Consider the following 9,258-nt stretch of genomic DNA (forward strand, 5'->3'; position numbering starts at 1 on the left):
TGTAGGTAAACAATTAATCTCCTTCATGGCAACCGATATTTGGAAAGACCTTCCAACTCCTTTAAAAAAAACTAATACAAAGTGTGTCTGCTTTTCCGAAACAAATTATACATTATTTACTGTCAGAACAACAAATGAACTAATTTTCTTTTATGCTGACTTCGTAACATACGTTAACTTTTTTTACAATTAATAAGTTCTTCCTTCCTTTTGCTTTTTCTTTTTTTTTTTCTTTTTCTTTCTTTTCTTTTCTTTTCTTTCTTTTTTACCTGCTATCTAGAACCTAAATTAGCCAGGGAGCTAACAAGACAACCTAATGGCTTATTTAGCTTCCTTGCTTTACACATTAATTTAACTAATAATTAATTTAATTTATATAACTACATGTAAATAGAAAAAAAGCACAAATAAACATTATCATTATCATTATCTTTGTTTATTGGAAAAACTCGTAGAAAAATGACGACGGGTATTTCGTTTTCCCGCCAAAATGACACTGGTTCACTCGCACGCGCTCTTTGTCTATGGGAAAAACTCGTAGTCGTACTTGTCCTAGAATCTAAAGGTCTCTATTGTTTTTCGACAGCTACCAATCTTGTTCCAAAAGGGCCAAGAGGTTTACAAATGGATACAATATTCCAAAATCAAATGTGCGCTGCACATATGTATTTGTTAAGTCTGTATTTGTGATGGATTAGATCCTTACGTATTGGAAAAAAAACAAACACTAATAATATAGTAACTGGCGCCGTGAGTAGAGAGACTAATCACTTACAGGGGAGAAATGCATTTTTGTCAAGACCGTTCTCAAAGCCCGCTTTATACTAGCCTGCAGAACATACGTGATTTTTTTTTTCTCACGTTTTTCAAGCGAGCGGAGGCAAGCGCGAGTAACGCACGACGGGAGGGGCGCGTGCGTGACTCGCGCTTGCCTCCGCTCGCCTGAAAAACGCAAAAAAATAATTACTCCTGTTCTGTAGGCTAGCTTTACATTTCCGATAAATTACGGTATAAAACGCTGGCTCCCGGATTACATAGAGCATTCTGGAAAAATGCAACCCTGAATGTGGAGAGAAAAAATGCGGAATGTCATCAATTTTTATTTCAATTTATTACATGATTGATTAATTTTTTCTTCTTACAACTAATTGCTGACAGCTTTTTTATGTTACATAACTACTATCATAAACAGGAACCGAACACTATTTCGTTGTTCAGTGACGCCATTCCCATTTATTCCAAGGTCCTGATACCTCTTCGTTGGTATACCCTGCTTGTATGTTCACCTGTAAAGACCAAAATTTAGTCTGGAGACTTAAAATTGTTTCATCGAGACAAGAAGAAATATACGGTAAGTTAGTGTGTTTAAAAATGCTTTGATCAGCTTTGGTCATGACCAATTCGATGGTGGTACATTCCTTCCAAGGGGGGGGGGGGGGGAGAGGAGGGGGAAGTATCTTTACTAGACAAGAAAAGGATATTCACATTAAAGTTCTTGTTAACAAAATCTGTGCCATTATATTCCCAAATCCCAGTCGTTTGCTTGCTTATTATTTTCTCCTTCCCATCATTCCAAACCCGAACGTCGCTCGTTTCCAAGGCCCTGCTCTGCAAAAGAGAAACACCAGGAAGCAGTTGTTCAAAGCCCGATAAAGCTAATCCTGAATTAATGTGAACTTTGAGTCCAGTGCAATCACTAACCAATAAAGATTCTTCAAAGAGAACTTCGTCCTTTAGCTTTGCATTGAATTATTATTTACCGTTAGCTTAAGATTAGCATATAAAAGTATATTTAACGAGCGAGATGGAAACCTCGGTAATCGCTCGGTTAATTTTCAATCGCGGATTAGCGTTAATCTGCTTTCGAGCAGCCGAGCCCAGGACTGTACAATCGACTACGCCCACAAATGATCCCGGCAAAAATATTTATTATATCTTCAGTGTTTTCTTTTCTTTTTTTTTTCTTTCTGTTCTCCCCTATTTTCTACCAGCTTACAAAACGTACATGCCCAACACGTCTTTTTTTTTTTTTTATCTTAAACGCTTTTAACAAACAGCCTCAATTAGCCTGTGCTATCCCATTCCCCCAGTCCTTGCTCAGAGTTTTCCAGAGTCTGATTCAGGTTCAGTCTTTGACACTCTGGGCTAATTTGATATAGTCCTAGAACCCAGGTTCTTTGGAACTAGCTTTTTTCACCCACTGACGAACAAGAGGCGAAAAGGCGCCTGCTCTCACAGACTGGGTGTTGAATTCTCGAGCTATCTGTGTTAGTAAATTCTAACCAAATTCATTTACCTGGTCTGCGTTGCTCCTTTACAAACAGCCTTCTGTCGACGTTTCTCATTGGATTGTCTGATGCTTGCTTGAAGGGTAGTTTGAGTTCTCGTCCAAGAGTGAAGTGCGCATTAGTTAGGGCCACCATCAAAGCGCTCAGGAAAAAGAAAAGAACGATAGCGGGTGCTTTCTTGAAAACTACCATTTGGAACTCTTGAAAAAAAAAAGCTATATATAGGCACAAGAAGTGTGTTAGTGGGACACCTTTGGACAGATCAGGAATGAAAGAGAAGAAAACTAAAGATTCCGGCAAAAGCTAAATTTAGGATACCTACAACTCACTTATCCAAGTAACGCACCTTAATGAATATCAGGGAATTAGCAAAGGCGTTCTTCAAATTCGAAGGCCATGCACACTTCCGCCTTTTTATTTCCAGTATTTTTCGGTGAGAGAAAAAAAACGTCTTTATCCTATTTGCTTTTCCAGACGTAATCTCGCAGTTCCGACTAAACATTACAATTTAAGTGATTTCAGTTAGAACTTAGAAACTACGATCGGAAATTAATTCCGAGTCGAGTTATTGTCTTCAACAATCGTGTGCGTTATTTCATTATTGATATTTGAACTAAAGTGCCGACGATAAGAGATTCAATGAGCTTTCATTTAATTATCGCCGGAATTGGTTTGTTTAGAATTCTCCAATTATTTACTTTGTTTCTAAACAGCGAATAAGTTGAAAGATATGTTCCTTTCTTTTAGAAGATGATGAATCCTGAATATCTGAATAGAACTTCAAGTGGTATATATCCTCTGATAATTGTCTTTCTTTTTGAGGAAAAATCACAATTTCCTGCCTATTGAAATTGCTTAATCGTTTTATGCTTATCTTATTTAATTATCTTTTTTCTTTAAACTAGGTTCAACTAAATTTGAATATGAGTTTTTTTTGTAAATTTTCTTTAAACTTGACTATGACTACTATTCCTCAACATTTCGGAAATGTGTGTATTGTTAAAGAAAATATATTAAAATTCAATCGAATTATACAGCAATACTGTCAAAGATTTTTAAACCGCAGAACACAACAATCCAGATAACTGAATTTCTGTATTAAGAACGGTATCTACCAATACAGAAATATTTTTGAAAAGTTTATTACCATACGAGAAAAACAGATCTTAGCATGGGCTACTGGATACAAAAAAGGAAATTGTAGGTAGCACTTCATTTTTAAGAGATAATGAAGCAACAATAATTTTAAAAAGCTGTAAAATACAAAGCAATGTATGGCACAAGAAAAAATGCATTGTTAGGCCCAATTTTCTTTTTGGATACCATTAATTGTTGCTGAGATCTGCTTCCTCCGCATAGTTTTAAACCGCGCAAAAATATCTCTGTATTAGTAGGCGCCGCCCATAGGAAACCTGAGGTTCCCCGCAGACTATCCAGAGTTGCACAGAACGTATGCGCATTAACAAAAGGATGCACCGTCCTTAATCTTAGCTAACAGAGAGCTACCCTGCAAACAGTGAATCCTTGGTGTCCCTGTATGGCAGGAGAAAAGTAACTTATTTTTCCTACCTGAACAGTGAGAAGAACTTTTACTCGTCGGGTAATCCAGAGCATGATTCACAATTGAAGTATAGAGAGTTTTTAAATCGTTGCAAAAACTAAGAAAAAGGAGGTTTAACATTCTGAACAGCGAACCATCCTGTCGATTAAGCTAAATACTGCTTCCGGGTGAATGCTCGTTTCCGGTTTGCCAATGAAAAAATATAAATGAGCGCTTAAATCAGTACCATCTCTCTTTCTTTTTTTAACGCTACATAGGGCGTTTACGCCATATCTTATCCTAACAATGTACAGTACAGATGCTATATGAACTAGTGACTGATCCAGCTCGTCACCAGTCTCCTAGTGGCTCTGTGGTTAGAGGATCCGACCGGTACGCGGAAAGTTCCTGGGTTCGACTCCCTGTTCTGTCGCACTTTGTAATACCTGTCGCATTTTGTAATAAAACTGTCACACTTTGTAATACCTGTCGCACTTTGTAATAACACTTGTCACACTTTGTAATAAAATAGCTGTCGCACTTTGTAATAACAAGTTGTCGCACTTTGTAATAAATGAAGCTGTCACACTTTGTAATAACAAGTTGTCGCACTTTGTAATAAGCTTTCAAATTTCCTTTGAATAGGATATTTGGTAGAAAATATATGACTTAACTAATCCCCCCGGGGCACAAATACGTTCTTCCTTGATATTTTACTGTGCATACTTAACTGAGGGGACGAACCCGTTCTACTCCACGCTTCTCCCAATTGTTATTTTGGAGATCACATAGCTTGTTTAGCAACGATGGAGTGTAATAACTGAACAGAGGGGAAATAGCTCCAGGTAAAAATAAAAAGATGAGCGAGAGGGTTGAGTCCAAGGGTAAGCAAGGGAGACGGAGGCTTCAAGTGACTCGCTACCTGTTCTATATGAGGTTTTTTTTTTAGGAGGGTAGTCACAAGATTTTAAATAGGTGCTACAATCGTGGCTAAAAGTCGGGATACCTTGGACGCCATTACAAGACAAATACCACAGTTCTTCGAAATTTACACGCAACGCAGTATAAATAGCCGATAGCTCTGCGCAGTAGATGCAAGCACGGTAAATAATCGAATTTATAGTTGTATCGTTCTTCGCTTGGTGTGTGCTGAGGTATTAGTAGATGGGAGTTGCAGTGAGGGGTGGGCCAAGAAAGAAAAGACTGGATAGGTTCTATCTATATACTGAATATCTGATGCATTATACCCTCAAGCTTGGAGGAATGGTCCTCGTGTCTTTTTGATGAAGAAACTCATTTTCTCACTGTTGCCTCTGGATCAAAATCCAGAACTGATGAACCCTTCAGTGAAATTCCCATGAGATCTGCAAGGGTTTCTCCACCAAGGGAGGAATTTGAATCATTCTTGAATCTGTTTTGGGCTGATTATGCCCTTTCCAAGCTGAGCAGCGGAGATATGAAGAACCAATACGATTTCTATCCAGTGGAGTCCATCTTCGAGATCATCTTTGTCGGGTTTCTTTGTTAGAAGGGTGGTCCACAGATCTGGGTATGCTTACCCCTTGAACTGAGTATTAACCAGAACCTTCAAAAGGATCCACTGGGGTGGAATGGATGCAATGTGACAGCCTTCCTCTTCGAGCATTAGTCGAAACCATTGTGTGAGATGTACAAATGCCTCCTGCCCTAGATCGATGAAGTCACTTTGAGGTGTGGGCATAGTAGTTAGACTAGCATGTCTTTAACCACTTGGTTGGGAGCAGAGAAAAACGTTTTGCCTGGGATTTGCACGAGAACACCAAATCTCTCCTTCTGTCCTGAGCCAGCTGAGCATCATCACAGGTTGCTTTCCAGTTTCTTCCTCTCTAAAACCCCAAGGAGACAAGCCTTTTTTATTTTCATCCGCAGGAGATGCCATTATATTTCAAATTCGGATCTTTATTTAAGATCTTACGACGGGTTAATAAATACCTTTTTTGACACCTGAATTAAGCTATCATTTACAAATTAAACATGTAATAGGGTCATTTGCACGGTAAATTAGACTAGTACCGAGTCAATGGAGCGGCTTAACAAAACCGATTTTTAAAAGTCCCTACTCATGATGAGAAAGTCACGATACATCGTAGTCAAGATCTAGACAATTAACAGTTGCGAGAATCGTGGAGGAGAAGGAGTTTTTCCTTTTTCATCCCCTCAGTTTAGTGTGCAAAGTAAAATATAAAAGAAGAACATATTTGTACCCTAGGTGATTAGTTAATTCACTTATTTTCCACCAAACATCTTATTCAAAATTAATTTAAAAGCTTATTACAAAGTGCGACAACTTGTTATTACAAAGTGTGACAGCTTCATTTATTACAAAGTGTGACAAGTGTTATTACAAAGTGCGACAGGTATTACAAAGTGTGACAGTTTTATTACAAAGTGCGACAGGTATTACAAAGTGCGATGATTATTACAAAGTGCGACAGAACACTCCCGTAAAAGGTTCAGTTTATTTCTTTGATCCGTGATCCTGGCATGACTTAAATATCACATCTTTCCTATAAAATGCTTTGAAATCTTGTACATTTTTCTATTCCAAAGTGTTCATGCGTGAGGTACTGACCATAGCGCGAAGCTGTATAGTGTGCCCATTGCTTTCAGATGGTTTATTAAGGACGGTGCCTACAAATACAGAGGTATTTTTGTGCAGTTTGTTACTATGCGGGAAAAGCAGATCTTAGCACGGGCTATTGGAATCCAGAAAGAAAATTAGGGCAACCACGCATTTTTGAAAGATAATTAAGACACAATAATTCTAAAAAGTGCTAAAATACAAAGCAATGTATTTCATTTTTTATCAAATTGAAACTTCATTATCTCTGAAAAATGAATGGCTAATCCCCAATTTCTTTTTAAATACCAAGAGCACTTGCTAAGTTCTGCTTTCTCCGCATAGTTTTAAACCGCGCAAGAAATATCCCTGCATCAGTAGGCACCACCCATAGGACACCCGAGTATCTCGAGATGCGCAGAACGTCTGCGCAGTAACAAAAGAAGGCACCGTCCCTGCAATGGAGGCGTATATATTTTGGTTGAGGGCTAAAGCCGCCATCTCGGATGCTAAAAGCAGAGAAAGAATGGGGAGAGTAGTAAGAGCGACCGCCCCCTTTCCCCAGCTTCCTATGATTTTGAACATCCAACATGGCGTCTACGGCTCTCGAGCGCCGCCCGAAAACGCCTGCATTGCAGGCTAAAATGGAGGCGTTCCTTATGCAAACGTATCAAGTAAATATAATAACGTTAATAATTTTTTAATAGTGTTATATACATTTAATTAGCGATGGCTGGAATTTTTTAAGGTTTTACCTCTTTTTTTCATTTTACTTCCGCTGCGATACTAGTGCAGTATATAACTGCAAGGATCATTCAACTCCCAGTTGGCTTCGTAGCTCAATTTTTAGAGCACTGCACCGGTATCGCAGAAGTCATAGGTTTGAATCCCGTTCAAGCCTGATTTTTTTTTTTTTCAGGCTTTCTTTTCGCGAATAACGTTTGCAACGTTTGCTGCACTCGCCCTTTTTTAAATTTATTTTCGACTGGTGGTCAAATTCATAATTATGATACTAGAACCTCAGCTCATTTTCGACCTCACACCTGCTGAACTAATCAATTTACGAACTAAGCAATTTACTATACTCTTTAGAGGGCCATAAATATGGAATGCTATGCCATTATCAAATACGTCTTCCCCTAGTCTATTCACCTTCAAAAGAAAGGTTCTTGATTTCCTCAGTTAATTGTATGAAACGTCCGACTCTGTTATGTCTTTATAGTCTTACCACCGTATGTTGAAAAATCTAAATACAATGTCTTTACTAGTCTTACAGTCCTAACATATCTCCAAGGAGACCTGTCAGTATAAGCCCGGGGGTTTCTTGAGGTCTCCTCGCCACTTCTTACTTTTTCTTTTGCTATTATTATTCACTGTAAACTTACGTAAGATCCTAGTCTATTATTCACTGTAACTTTCCATGAATGTATGTCGTGGTGAACAAATAAAATAAATAAATAAAATAAATAACTGCGAAGATCATTCTATTATTCATTTTTTTCTTCCCCAGTTCAAATATATGAATTTTCATATATTCACTTTCATCTCATCACCTCTACTGGCACTGAGTCGGGCCCGGCCGACACAAACATGAGCTAAAAGTCCAAGATTAAGCACAATAAATCTTTTGAATTTTGTTTTCCCCCATGCTGGCGTCGCAGGTGAAAACAAGATAGTACACAAGGACTACGAATTAACGGTGTTTCTAGGATTATTTTCAGTGAAGTAATTTTGGAAAAAATCACGGGTTAGTTCTGAAAATGATCTGACGAAAGACACTGGTCATTACTCTTTGAAAACACCAGACTCTATCAGTGAAACTGAATTGTTGGTCTTAGTTCCAGCAAAGGTTATCAATAAGTAAATCAGACATTTCGGTTTTTTCCATCATCCACTTTAAACTTTAAAAGTAAAAAAAAGGCAAAAAACAAACAAGCAAACAAGAAACAAGCAACAACCGATCAAATTTATTCTAATAAAAGTTCTGCTAGTGGTTACGTTCATTTCTACTTACTTAAAGAACTCTTGTTCGCTTATCTCTGCGCATGCGCCACTAGTAAAAATCCGGGCTGACATCGGCTGACAGTGGTTCGAGAGAATTCTTTTATTGACTTTTAGAACGCTATTTTATACGCAAAATTTAAATCCTATACACTTTAATTTGTAGCATGTTTATCCAAAATGGCCGTCAAGAAGCGTGAAAGATATGGAACTTATTAGGTATTTTTAACAATCATATCCACGTGGCAGATGCTTGCTTGGAAAACATGATTAATAAAAAATGAAGGATCCAATCCTGACTACAAGTGTCTCAGTAATTATCAGTTCGGAAAAAAAAAATAATATCAGAAATTTAGACTTTAATATCTGATATTATCTAGAAGTCCTAACATTGACCCAGTGGTAACTTTGTTTGAAGCCTTGATTCTACAAATTTTCCTCGTTGAAAAGGACTCTGTTATGAAAATTGTTGGTCTCATGATCAATTCCAGTAATAAGGCTATCAATGAGTAAATAACTCGCAAATAGATTTCTGTTTTCCATCAGCCACTTTTAGCCACAACAGTAAAAATAAAAAATAATAAACATGTTACAACCGAGCAAATTTGCAGTTGCTGTTTCAACCAGGAACTTTGTGAAATTCATTCAACACATTACAATTTGTGTTTCAGTTAATAATCATTTTTCTTTCCCGCATGGATAACTGACGCCATACAAAGACAACTCCTAAACGGCGGGGAGGGCGAATAATCAATCTATTTTGTGTAGGATATCACAATCGATCGCCAGCCTATCCGTGGGTGAAATCACGAATATTAAATCTCCCCTAT

The 9,258-nt window shown here is 37.7% G+C and overlaps 1 long non-coding RNA gene across 1 annotated transcript; it reads right to left on the reverse strand.

Annotated features, from left to right (window-relative positions):
* Positions 1-1,092: 1,092 nt before the first annotated feature.
* Positions 1,093-2,595, reverse strand: LOC146461397 (uncharacterized). Its single transcript, XR_014857410.1, has 2 exons — positions 2,297-2,595; positions 1,093-1,286 (listed from the first exon to the last, which is right to left on the reverse strand). It is a non-coding gene; the product is annotated as an uncharacterized LOC146461397 (long non-coding RNA).
* Between the last annotated feature and the right edge of the window lie 6,663 nt (positions 2,596-9,258).

This window comes from Pavona decussata, unplaced genomic scaffold (genome assembly GCF_977016875.1).
Source record: "Pavona decussata unplaced genomic scaffold, jaPavDecu1.1 SCAFFOLD_198, whole genome shotgun sequence".
NCBI classification, from domain to species: Eukaryota; Metazoa; Cnidaria; class Anthozoa; order Scleractinia; family Agariciidae; genus Pavona; species Pavona decussata.